Here is a 13,423-nt window from a genome sequence, read left to right on the forward strand (position 1 = left end):
CCTTCACAAAATCTCTTAAAATTGCGACTGCCCATTTTGTTACTTTTTTCATGTTCTCTTCTTCTTTCCCATCTTCAATGTTAAATCTTTATTCTGTCAGTTTTGCTGTTCTTCTCGTGTGCTCTCCTCCTCTTCCCTTTCCACATTAAAGACATTACGAGGACTGCCTTCTTTCATCTGCGAAATGTGGCGAGGAATCGTCCCATCCTGTCTATGGCTGATGCTGAGACTTTGATACATACGTTTATTTCTTCCAGACTGGATTATTGTAATGCTTTATTTTCTGTCCTGCCGCAGTCTAGCATTCGAGGAGTTCAGTTGGTACAGAATGCTGCTGCCAGACTTTTGACACAAAGTAGAAGGTTTGACCACATTACTACCATTCTGGCATCCCTTCATTGGCTACCGGTTTCTGCCAGATCGGATTTTAAAGTTTTATTGTTGGTTTATAAAATTGTTCATGGACTGGCACCTTCCTACCTGGCAGACTTGGTTAAGCCCTACGTACCTGCGAGGCCCTTGCGTTCACAGGGCGCAGGGCTTCTGTGTGTTCTGAGGATGAACAAAAAGTCTGTGGGGTATAGAGCCTTTCCCTACCGTGGTCCGACTCTTTGGAACGATCTACCTGCTGTTATTAGGCAGTCTGGAGACTTTTAAATCAAGACTGAAGACCCACTTTTTTAGACTGTCTTTTCATTAATTTAATCTGTTTGTGTTTGGTTTGTAATTTCTTTTTATTCTACTGTGTTTTACCTTTTTATTGTGCTTTTCTTGCTTTTAATTTTGATTTTAGATTATTTTGTGTTGTTGTGAATTGTGTGAAGCACCTTGGGGCGACTTTGTCGTGAGATGGCGCTATATAAATTAATAAATTGAAATTGATGGGAAGAATGGGAAGAATAATCCATGCCATGTGACATACAAAGCACCAATCAAATGACAAGGATCCACTCAGCTGTTATACAAGTATAAAACAGTATGTTCCATCTTTCAACTGATGTAAATATTATTACCATTTTGCACTCATAAATTATTTGTATACTAGAGATCAGCAAACTCATAAAAGCATACCCCCACTCTGCTATACTTGATGGTTTCATGTATTATATTTTCCTTCTCGCATATCTTCACATGGTGTGCTCCCATTGTGTGAAGGTTCATTGAAATACACCAAGACGTTTAGGAGGACTCGTGCTTACAAGCTGAATGCGTGCGTCAGTTAAATACAAAATTTCAATTATCTCCCCTTATTTTCCTTTATGCGCATCTGCTGATTGTTTTTCTACCTACTCCCTTCTGTATATCAGTGCATACTGAATTCCAGATCACATAAGTTCTCTACTTGCTCAGAAATGATTAAAACTCCACAGTGACCTGCTTACTGGAAGAATAAAACCTGAGGGCAGATTCTCTCTGGTATTCATTGTGCTCTTCATTATTGTCAGCTCTGCTGGAAACAGTAAGGGCACTTTAATGGTCTTGAGTCTTCATGTTAGTGCTGTACTGGGTGTGTGACACTAGGGGTCACCAGAGATGCTTAAACCAGCAGACTTGGCACTTTCATGTTCAACAAAATGCAAGATTTTTTTTTTCTTTCAGTCAGAAAATGTTAATATGAAGACACGCATGAGTTTTCCATAGAAATGCCCTTATATCATCCATCCTTTTTCTATACCCAATTACTCCAAATAAGGGTCATGATGGGGGGCTTGAGCCTATCCCAGGAGTCATTGGGCACGAGGCAGGGTACAGCCTGGACAGGACGCCAGTCTGTCACAGGGCCACATACAGACAAACAAATACATTCACACCTGCACACACAGCTATGGTCAATTTAAAGTTTCCAATCCACCTAACATGCATGTCTTTGGATGTGGGAGGAAGCCGGAGCAAGCGGAGAGCACCCACACAAACACAGGGAGAACATGCAAACTCCACACAGAAAAAATGGGAAGTGATCCCACCACCTTTTTGCTGTGAGGCATCAGTGGTAACCACTAATCCACTGTGCCGCCTGCCCTTATCCCCTTAACGCCTGAATTTATATAGCTGTATATAAAAAAATGTTTTGTGTGTGTTTTTGCCTTTAAGTAGATGGTAAATAATGTTGAGATTATTAATTACACTTTTGCACAAAAAATAAATAGTAATTTTGGTATTTTGGTAATAATTTATGTTATAATGTTATAATAATAATAATGGTATGTTGCAAATTTGCGACAACAGGCATACTGGTCAATTTGGTATGTTGCATATTTGAGTCAAATATTGTAGCATATATGCAACAATAGGTGTTAAGGGGTTATATAAGTTCTGCTTTCATCAAAATGAATGTTTATTACAGAGAATTACAATATAGTAATCTAGAAGAAATTAAATCATAAACTACAATTTATTGTTCTATTATGTCATACGTGTTTTCTGTACGTCTGTAACCTACTATTGTGCTGAACATTATTTTGGATGTATTTAGTGAGACTTTTGCCTTTGTTCAAATGTAGTGCTCAGTCATTAAACAATGTACATCATCGTCATGATTACTGATGAAAAACCAAAAGCTACGAGCTGAGTACGTCATTAGAAGTAAATCTTCACCTAATGTAACTAATAAAATAATAATAATAATACCAATCTTTATGTTACCGGTTGTGACTGACTGCGTTGTGTTTGAAGAGCGGTCCCAGTCGTGAGTATCTTTGGAGGTTGTCTCCATTTAATTTCTGACAAAACAGTGAAATAAAATTCCTCTGGTCATTGGCTTCCATACGACATGCCCCTCTCCCACGAAGATCAGTAACAAAAGGGGCGAACACAAATAATACATTAAATCATTTAACCAGGGACTTCCGGTCTGATGGTGTGATAGAGTAGACGTGTTTTGCCAGCGCTCCGGCTAAACTTTAACTTTTAGTACTACCAAGTCCTCCATACCTATTTTTACGGTGCGTATTGCGCACTCAACCTCCTTTAGACTTTTTTTTTAGTAATCGTAATTTTTGAATATGTATCAAAAATCAGCAAAATCGAGCAACAAGGATGAGGCTAATGTTAGCATAACCCTCGAGGCAATAACATCGTTACTTGAGGAGCACCGCGTGACACTGTCTGCGGACTTTAAAGCCACCTTCAGCCAGCTTGATGCTAAATTGGACCAGACCCGGCTGGCGATGGAGGAACACGGCCAGCGTGTTTCATCATTAGAACTTGTTACTGATGACTTGAGCCAGCGCCTGATGGACGTGGAAAACCTCTGCTCAAATCTACAAGAAGATAACGCCAAGCTAAAAGCTAAGATGTCAGACTTAGAGAGCAGAAGCAGATGACAGAACATCCGCATTTTGGGCTTACCGGAGTCTATCGAGAGCGGACGCCCCACGGATTTCTTCTCCAAGCTGTTGTGTGACATATATGGCCGTGACACCCTCCCATCCCCGCCTGAGCTGGATCGGGCTCACCGATCACTCGCCCCGACACCGCGGTTATTCTCCGCCTACACTGGGTTCAGGTGAAGGAGCTTCTCATCCGAGAGGCTCGACGCAGGGGAAAACCCGAGTACCAGGGGAAGCCGGTGCGGGTCCTGGAAGACTACAGCCCTGAGGTCATCACCCAGCAGGCGGGATATAAGGACGTGATGGCTTCGCTCTACTCATTGGGTCTCAAGCCTGCTTTACTTTTCCCTGCCCGGCTCCGTGTGAACCTACCCGGTGGAAACAGAACTATATCGACACTTTACCTCAGTCTTCACAGCGCAAGTAATCACCAGGATTTAACCGCTTTTTTTTTTCTCTGACTGAAGAGTGACGCTCTGTTTTCATGCTGGCCGTGTTTATGTTTATGTTAATTGTTTGTTTACTCGGAGGCGGCGATCACGTGAGTACAGGACCCTGGACCTTGATCATATCATTATGACTGTTTAACAACAAAAAAAAAGTCCCACAGCAGTGTGATTCTGAGTTCTGCATTTTTTTCCTACACACACAGCTGGTGGTTTCTTCTGTGTATTTAAATGTGTGGAATAATATACACATTCCCATTTATGTACCACAATTTTAATATAGCACTCCTTTTCTTTATCTGTGGGCTCTGACCATTTCAGTCTTGATTTATTACTATTTTCGTATGTAGGCGCACGTTTGTACACAGTTATATTTATACTTTTAGACTTAACAATTTCACTATTAAATAATCCTGTTTCATGAGGAACTCATACGTTACAGATTTAAGTGATGCCGGAGTGCTAGCTATTTAGAAGTTAGGAAGAGCTGTAATTTTGTATTTTCTATGGAGCTTGCTGCCTTTTTTTTTTTTTTTGCAGCTTTCAGGAAGGGTTGGGGAGGGTGGGGGAGTGTGTGTGTGTGTGTGTGTGTGTGTGTGTGTGTGGGGGGGGGGGGGGGGGGGGGGGTTCGTTACTGCCACAAACTTACCTTTTTCCCTTTTTTTTTTTCTTCCAAATGCCAAGAGCTGGACAGTCAACATTTTCATTCTGAGTTGTGTTATTACCTACTTCTCTTTTGTAAATGCTTAGCAATATGAGCGGTCAGTTGGTGTTGTCAAGCTGGAATGTTAAGGGTCTGAATCATCCTGTTAAGAGGGTGCTCTCTCATTTAAAACAATTAAAAACAGACATAGCTTTTCTGCAGGAGACTCACATAAAAAGTGAGGACAATGAACGACTACTACAGAGGTGGCGTGGACAGAAATTTCATTCTTCCTTCCGAGCAAAGGCCCAAGGCATCTCAATCCTCATTAGTCAGGACATTTCCTTTGAACCATTTGAAGTTAATTCAGACAGAAATGGCCGTTTTCTGATAGTTTCCGGTAAACTGTACAATACACCAGTAATGCTTGTTAATGTTTACGCTCCTAATACAGATGATGCAGGCTTTTTTGAGAAAGTATTTTCATTGCTCCCGGACTTCAACACACACTCATTAATACTTGGTGGCGACCTAAACTGCTGGCTGAACTCAGTTTTGGACAGATCCTCTAATAATCCCGCCATAACCAGCAGGTCGTCACTCACTATCCGGGCCTTCTTATCCAATTATGGTATATGAGATGTGTGGCGTTTTTTGCACCCAGCTGAGAGAGAATATTCATTCTTCTCCCATGTTCACCACACATATTCTAGAATTTACTTTTTTAATTGATAATAAGCTCCTCCCTTTTATTCGTGACTGTGACTACCACAGTATTGTTATCTCAGACCATGTTCCTGCAACTTTGGCCCTGTCTCTCCCTGATATTCCTCAAAGGAGTAGACAGTGGAGATTTAATTCAACTTTGCTGTCAGACAATGACTTTATCTCATTTATAGAGAAAGAAATAAGGTTCTTTCTGTCTATAAACAGAACTCCCGAGGTCTCACTCTCTACTCTTTGGGACACTCTCAAGGCCTATATCAGGGGTCAAATTATCTCATATACCGCCCGCCTGAAGCTAAATTCTCTAAAAGAAAGAACTAGTCTGGCCCAGCAGCTGAAAGAAACTGATAAACACTATGCTCAAAATAAATGCCCCAATCTGTATAAAAAACGACTGGAACTCCAAACCAAGTTTGATTTACTGACCACATACTCAACAGAACAATCACTCTTGAAAAGTAAGTCCACATTCTACATACATGGGGAAAAGTCTGGAAAGTTACTCTCAAATCAGATAAAGGGCACTATAGCTAAACAAAATATCCCCAAGATTCAATTAAAAAATGGCAGTATAACTTTAGATCACTTACAAATCAATGAAGCTTTCAGGGATTTCTATATCAATTTGTATACTTCAGAATCAGAAACCAATAGAAATTTGACTTTTGACTTTCTTGATCGTATTAACATGCCCAAACTTACACCTAACCTGAGGGAGGCGTTAGAGATCCCAAATCCCAGGCAGAAATCGTGTCAGCCGTTTCAGCAATGCAGTCTGGTACATGTCCAGGCCCTGATGGGTTCCCTGCAGAATTTTACAAGAAATTCTCTCCATTACTTTCCCCACTCCTACATTCAGTTATTTTAGAATCTCTTAATCAAGGATCCCTCCCAAAATCTTTTTCAGAAGCCTGTATTACCCTCACTGCAAAGAAAGGAAATGTTCATCTTATAGACCAATCTCCCTCATAAATACAGATACCAAAATCATAGCCAAGGTTCTCGCCCAGAGGTTGGAAAACATCCTTCCTTCTATTATATCTAAAGACCAGACTGGGTTTGTTAAAGGTAGGCAGTCCTTTTTTAATATTAGACGTCTTTTTGATATTATCTACTCCCCTTCGACTGAGGTTCCTGAATGTGTCATCTCCCTTGATGCTGAGAAAGCATTTGACCGTGTCGAATGGGACTACCTATTTAATACCCTTAGCAAGTTTGGCTTTGGCCCCAATTTTACTTCATGGGTACAGCTTCTCTACACACACCCTACTGCAACCATTCGTACCAACTCCCAGATCTCTAAACCATTCAGTTTGCATCGGGGAACCCCTCAGGGGCTGTCCAATAAGCCCCTTGCTTTTTGACTTGGCAATTGAACCTCTTGCTATAGCATTACTGTCTTCAAGTCAAATCAAATCAAATCAATTTTATTTATATAGCGCCAAATCACAACAAACAGTTGCCCCAAGGCACTTTATATTGTAAGGCAAGGCCATACAATAATTACGGAAAAACCCCAACGGTCAAAACGACCCCCTGTGAGCAAGCACTTAGCGACAGTGGGAAGGAAAAACTCCCTTTTAACAGGAAGAAACCTCCAGCAGAACCAGGCTCAGGGAGGGGCAGTCTTCTGCTGGGACTGGTTGGGGCTGAGGGAGAGAACCAAGAAAAAGACATGATGTGGAGGGGAGCAGAGATCAATCACTAATGATTAAATGCAGAGTGGTGCATACAGAGCAAAAAGAGAAAGAAACACTCAGTGCATCATGGGAACCCCCCAGCAGTCTAAGTCTATAGCAGCATAACTAAGGGATAGTTCAGGGTCATGCAAAAAAGCAGTTCTACATATTTGTTTAATATGCACATTGAATGACATATCCTGATCAAAAATGACTCCAAGATTTCTCACAGCATTACTAGAGGTCAGGGTAATGCCATCTAGCGTAAGGATCTGGTTAGACACCATGTTTCTAAGATTTGTGGGGCCAAGTACAATAACTTCAGTTTTATCTGAGTTTAAAAGCAGGAAATTAGAGGTCATCCATGTCTTTATGTCTGTAAGACAATCCTGCTGTTGGGGAAAGTGTAGGAGCACGGACCCACAACAGGGGGCGCAAATGAACGGACAATGGATAAAGCCAAATACAACACTTTACTGTTGTGAAAATGCACAACAACCACAACAGATTACAATAGTGAGTCAAATACAAGATGTCATGTGGGCAGGCTCGAAGATAGGAGACATCAGTCCGAAGTCGAACCGGAACCACACGATTTCCTCCGCCACCGAACCCCGGGAATACTGGAGCCACCAAGTCCCGAACTCCCAGGTGGCCACTGCCTCCGCGTGTCGGATCTGGTACTGCTGGCGAGGAGCAAACACAGTTAGAAGTGGGTGCGTGTGCACCCAGCAATACGTACGGTGGAAAACCACCTCCTCCTCTCGTCGAATAAAGAGTTCACAAAAAACGCTCAAGCAACAAAGGGTTATTATCTCATAACCAGCTGAGGTACATTACCTTCAAGGTAGAACGATATCTCGGCAAAGAGGTGGAGATGTCATCTGGCTGATATACCAATGCTGATCCTGTTGAGTGGTGACAGCTGTTAAGGATGATGAGCGTCAGCTGTCACCCTGGCTGCTCCTGTTAGGCGGCAGCGCCCTCTGGTGCCTGGAGCCCGCACTCCAGGCAGGGCGCCCTCTGGTGGTGGTGGGCCAGCAGTACCTCCTCTTCAGCGGCCCACACAACAGGCCCCCCCCCCTCAACGGGCGCCTCCTGGCGCCCGACCAGGCTTGTCCGGGTGGCGGCGGTAGAAGTCGGCCAGGAGGGCCGGGTCCAGGATGAAGCTCTTCTTCACCCAGGAGCGTTCTTCGGGGCCGTACCCCTCCCAGTCCACCAGATACTGGAAGCCCCGGCCCATCCGTCGGACATCCAAGAGCCGGCGCACAGTCCAAGCCGGCTCGCCATCGATGATCCGGGCAGGAGGTGGTGCCGGACCCGGAGTACAGAGGGGTGAGGTGTGATGTGGTTTGATTCGTGACACGTGAAAGACGGGATGGATGCAGTGAGGCCGGAAGCTGCAGCCTCACTGCGGCTGGACTGATGACCTTGAGAATTTTGAAGGGTCCTATGTATCGTTCCTGGAGTTTAGGGGAGTCCACTTGCAGGGGTATGTCCTTGGTAGACAACCACACTTCCTGCCCTGGACGATACGTAGAGGCCGGGGTCCGCCGTCGGTCTGCATGGGCCTTTGTCCTTCTCCGGGCCTTCAGCAAAGCAGAACGGGCGGTTCGCCACACCCGACGGCAGTTCCGCAGGTGGGCCTGGACCGAGGGCACACCGACCTCTCCCTCAACCACCGGAAACAACGGGGGCTGATACCCTAGGCACACCTCAAAAGGGGAGAGGCCGGTGGCTGACGACACTTGGCTGTTGTGGGCATACTCGATCCAGGCCAGATGGGTACTCCAGGCCGCCGGGTGCGCGGCTGTCACGCAACGCAGGGTCTGCTCCATCTCTTGGTTGGCCCGTTCTGCTTGCCCGTTGGTTTGGGGATGATACCCGGAAGAGAGACTGACCGTGGCCCCCAGTTCCCGGCAGAAGCTCCTCCAGACATGCGAGGAGAACTGGGGACCGCGATCGGAGACGATGTCTGTTGGAATCCCATGCAGCCGGACGACGTGGTGGACCAGGAGGTCCGCTGTCTCCTGGGCCGTTGGGAGTTTTGGGAGGGCCACGAAGTGGGCCGCCTTGGAGAATCGGTCCACTATCGTGAGGATGACGGTGTTGCCCTGGGACGGCGGGAGGCCCGTGACAAAATCCAGGCCGATGTGAGACCAGGGGCGATGAGGCACGGGCAGCGGCTGTAGCAATCCTGATACCTTGCGATGGTCGGCCTTGCCCCTGGCGCAGGTGGTACAGGCCTGGATATAATCCCGGACGTCGGCTTCCAGGGACGCCCACCAGAAGCGCTGCCGGACAACTGCCACGGTTCTTCGCACCCCTGGATGACAGGAGAGCTTAGAGCCGTGACAGAAGTCCAGGACTGCAGCCCTAGCTTCTGGTGGGACGTATAGTTTGTTCTTCGGCCCGGTTCCGGGGTCCGGGCTTCGTGCCAGGGCCTCCCGGACGGTTCTCTCCACGTCCCAGGTGAGGGTGGCCACGATAGCGGACTCCGGGATGATGGGTTCCGGTGGATCCAACAACTCCGTTTTGACTTCGTCTTCATGTACCCGGGACAAGGCATCCGATCTCTGATTTTTGGTCCCGGGACGGTAGGTGATCCGGAAGTCAAAACGGCCGAAGAACAGTGACCAGCAGGCTTGCCTGGGATTCAGCCGCTTGGCGGTCCTGATATACTCCAGGTTCCGGTGGTCAGTGAAAACCGTGAATGGCACGGTCGTTCCCTCCAACAGATGTCTCCACTCTTCAAGAGCCTCTTTCACCGCAAGGAGTTCTCGATTGCCGACGTCATAGTTCCGTTCGGCCGGGGTCAACCTGCGGGAAACATAGGCACACGGGTGAAGGACCTTATCGGTCTTCCCGCTCTGGGAGAGCACAGCTCCTATCCCTGAGTCCGAGGCGTCCACTTCAACCACCAACTGGCGACTAGGATCGGGCTGCACCAGAACAGGTGCAGACGAGAAGCGCCGTTTCAACTCCTTGAACGCGGCATCGCAACGATCCGACCAGGTGAAGGGGACTTTTGGTGAGGTCAGGGCTGTCAGGGGGCAAGCTACCTGACTATAGCCCTTAATGAACCTCCTGTAGAAATTAGCAAAGCCGAGGAACTGTTGCAGCTTCCTACGGCTAGTGGGTTGGGGCCAGTCTCTCACCGCCGCAACCTTGGCCGGATCAGGAGCGACGGAGTTAGAGGAAATGATAAACCCCAGGAAGGACAAAGAAGTGCGGTGAAACTCGCACTTCTCGCCCTTCACAAACAGCCGCGATGCGGAAGTCGACTGCATAGGCAGCTGCGCTCCGGCGCCCCTGTCTCATTGACAGCAGCACGGCTGAAGCGGTCTCTCCTCTATTTGGGTGATCGAACACTGTTCTGAACTCCCTCACAAACCCATCATATGTCTGAAGGAGCCGTGAATTTTGCTCCCAGAGCGCTGTAGCCCAAGCGCGTGCCTCACCACGAAGCAGATTTATCACATAAGCTACTTTGCTAGCATCAGTCGCGTACATGACGGGACGCTGTGCGAAGACGAGAGAACACTGCATAAGGAAATCCGCGCACGTCTCCGCACAGCCTCCGTACGGCTCTGGAGGGCTTATGTATGCTTCCGGGGAAGGTGGGAGGGGTCATTGAATGACCAGTGGAACGTCAATGTTACGCACAGGGTCGACGGGAGGGAGAGCCGCAGCGGCGCCCGGAGGGCGCGCTTCCACCTGCGCGGCGAGAGCCTCCACCCTGCGGTTCAGGAGGACGTTCTGCTCGGTCATCAAATCCAACCGAGTCGTGAAAGCGGTGAGGATCCGCTGCAACTCACCGATCACCCCTCCTGCAGACGCCTGCGCGCCCTGTTCTTCCATTGGCCGTTCAACAGCCGGTTGACGCCCCTCGGGATCCATGACGCTGGCCGAGATATCCTGTTGGGGAAAGTGTAGGAGCACGGACCCACAACAGGGGGCGCAAATGAACGGACAATGGATAAAGCCAAATACAACACTTTACTGTTGTGAAAATGCACAACAACCACAACAGATTACAATAGTGAGTCAAATACAAGATGTCATGTGGGCAGGCTCGAAGATAGGAGACATCAGTCCGAAGTCGAACCGGAACCACACGATTTCCTCCGCCACCGAACCCCGGGAATACTGGAGCCGCCAAGTCCCGAACTCCCAGGTGGCCACTGCCTCCGTGTGTCGGATCTGGTACTGCTGGCGAGGAGCAAACACAGTTAGAAGTGGGTGCGTGTGCACCCAGCAATACGTACGGTGGAAACCACCTCCTCCTCTCGTCGAATAAAGAGTTCACAAAAAACGCTCAAGCAACAAAGGGTTATTATCTCATAACCAGCTGAGGTACATTACCTTCAAGGTAGAACGATATCTCGGCAAAGAGGTAGAGATGTCGTCTGGCTGATATACCAATGCTGATCCTGTTGAGTGGTGACAGCTGTCAAGGATGATGAGCGTCAGCTGTCACCCTGGCTGCTCCTGTTAGGCGGCAGCGCCCTCTGGTGCCTGGAGCCCGCACTCCAGGCAGGGCGCCCTCTGGTGGTGGTGGGCCAGCAGTACCTCCTCTTCAGCGGCCCACACAACACCTGCAGTTTAGCTAATTGGTGTGTGTCCTCTGGCTTCATGGATAGATAAAGCTGGGTATCATCTGCGTAACAATGAAAATTTAAGCAATGCCGTCTAATAATACTGCCTGGTCCTAGTAAAATTGGTCCTAGCACAGAACCTTGTGGAACTCCTCTTCTAACACAATATCAGAAATCTGGAGAGGTGATGTGGAGCACAGGGTCTTGCTTTACGCCAACGACCTCCTGCTCTTCATCTCTCATCCAACTGATACATTGCCCTCTGTTTTATTATTGCTTGAGGAATTTAGAAAACACTCTGGTTATAAATTAAATTTAAGTAAAAGTGAAATTTTCCCCATTAATATCCTGGCACAGGATCTGGACTATAGTAATTGGCCTTTTCAAATTAAGAATTCTAAATTTTCTTACTTGGGAGTTACAGTTACAAGAAGATATAAAGATTCATATCAAGAAAATTTTATTTCTCTGCTGAACCAAACCAACCAGGATCTATCTTGATGGTCACCGCTCTCCATATCACTCATAGGCCGCATCAGTCTAGTCAAGATGATAACTTTGCCTAAATTTTTGTACCTTTTTCAAACCATTCCCATTTTTATTCCAGGGTCATTCTTTGTGAAGCTGGACTCCATCATCTCATCTTATTTGTGGCAGGGGAAGCGCCCATCCTTAAGTAAGACACACCTTCAAAAAACTAAGGCCGCTGGTGGCCTCGCTCTGCCAAATTTCTGCTTCTATTATTGGGCAGCAAATTTGCGTTGTCTTGCATTCTGGTCATTCTGTTACAATAAACCTGACTGCCCTGACTGGGTGGCGATGGAGTCATGCTGTGGGGAGTTGTCCACCCTGGCCTTTTTAGGATCCCTGCTCCCGCTTCCACCACTCAAATCCACTACAAACCCGGTTGTGAAACATTTATTAAAAATCTGGGCACAATTTCGAAAATGTAATGACCTTTCTAATCTTTCTCTTTATAGCCCTATCATGTCTAACCACCTTTTTAAACCCTCATCTCAGGACTTCGTCTTTAAAGAATGGCAGGAAAAGGGCATAGCACGCTTCAATGTTTTTTAATAACACATTAGCATCATTTCAACAACTAAGTGAACCATTTGGCCTTCCCCAGTCCAATTTCTTTAGATATCTTCAAATACGGCATTTTATCACTACTCATTTTTCTAGTTTACATATCCCTACAGACACAAATATGGTTGATACTGTTCTCTCCTTAAACCCTAATAAAAAACATCTTATTTTGCATATCTACAGCAAATTATTGGACTTGAAGCGTGCCTCCTCAGACAAACTCAAAGTTGCCTGGGAGGAGGATCTGGGCTCCTCTATCTCAGAGGACTCCTGGACCTCCATACTCAGATTGGTGAGCTCCAGCTCTCTGTGTGCGAGACATCGTTTGATCCAGTTTAAAGTGGTGCACCGAGCTCATATCTCCAAACTGAAACTTTCCTCCATGTATCCTGATGTCAGTCCATACTGTATGAGATGCAAACATGTTGAGCTTCCCTCATTCATATGTTCTGGTCCTGTTCATGTCTGAACCAATTCTGGAGGGAGATTTTCCAGACTCTGTCTCGTGTGCTGGATACGCATTTCAGCCCTGACCCTTTGATTGCACTCTTTGGTGTTGCAGAAGGACGAGCCAATTTAAATAAGAACAAACAACACATCCTATCGTTCACCTCTCTTCTAGCCAGACGAGCCGTTCTGCTCAGGTGGAGAGACGCCTCCCCACCCACTTACACTCAGTGGGTGGCTGACATCATGTCCTGTTTAAAACTGGAGAAAATCAGATTCTCGCTTCAACAGAAAGAGGGTAAATTTGAAAAGGTCTGGAGACCGTTCCTGAAACTATTCCAGTCTCTTTGACAACACAATCAACTTTGAGTAATGCAGCTTCTTGGCTATTGTTATTCAGTATTTCCCTTTTTTTTGGCAGTGATGGGGGGTAAAATTTATTTATTTATTTTTTTAATCTTATTTA

General features: G+C 46.4%; 1 long non-coding RNA gene across 1 annotated transcript; it reads left to right on the top strand.

The window, feature by feature from the left end:
- The first annotated feature begins 586 nt into the window (after positions 1-586).
- On the top strand, positions 587-12,248 carry LOC117526765. Its single transcript, XR_004565346.1, has 3 exons — positions 587-598; positions 3,799-3,807; positions 11,951-12,248. It is a non-coding gene; the product is annotated as an uncharacterized LOC117526765 (long non-coding RNA).
- Positions 12,249-13,423: the final 1,175 nt, after the last annotated feature.

Source organism: Thalassophryne amazonica, chromosome 2 (genome assembly GCF_902500255.1).
Source record: "Thalassophryne amazonica chromosome 2, fThaAma1.1, whole genome shotgun sequence".
Lineage (NCBI taxonomy): Eukaryota > Metazoa > Chordata > Actinopteri > Batrachoidiformes > Batrachoididae > Thalassophryne > Thalassophryne amazonica.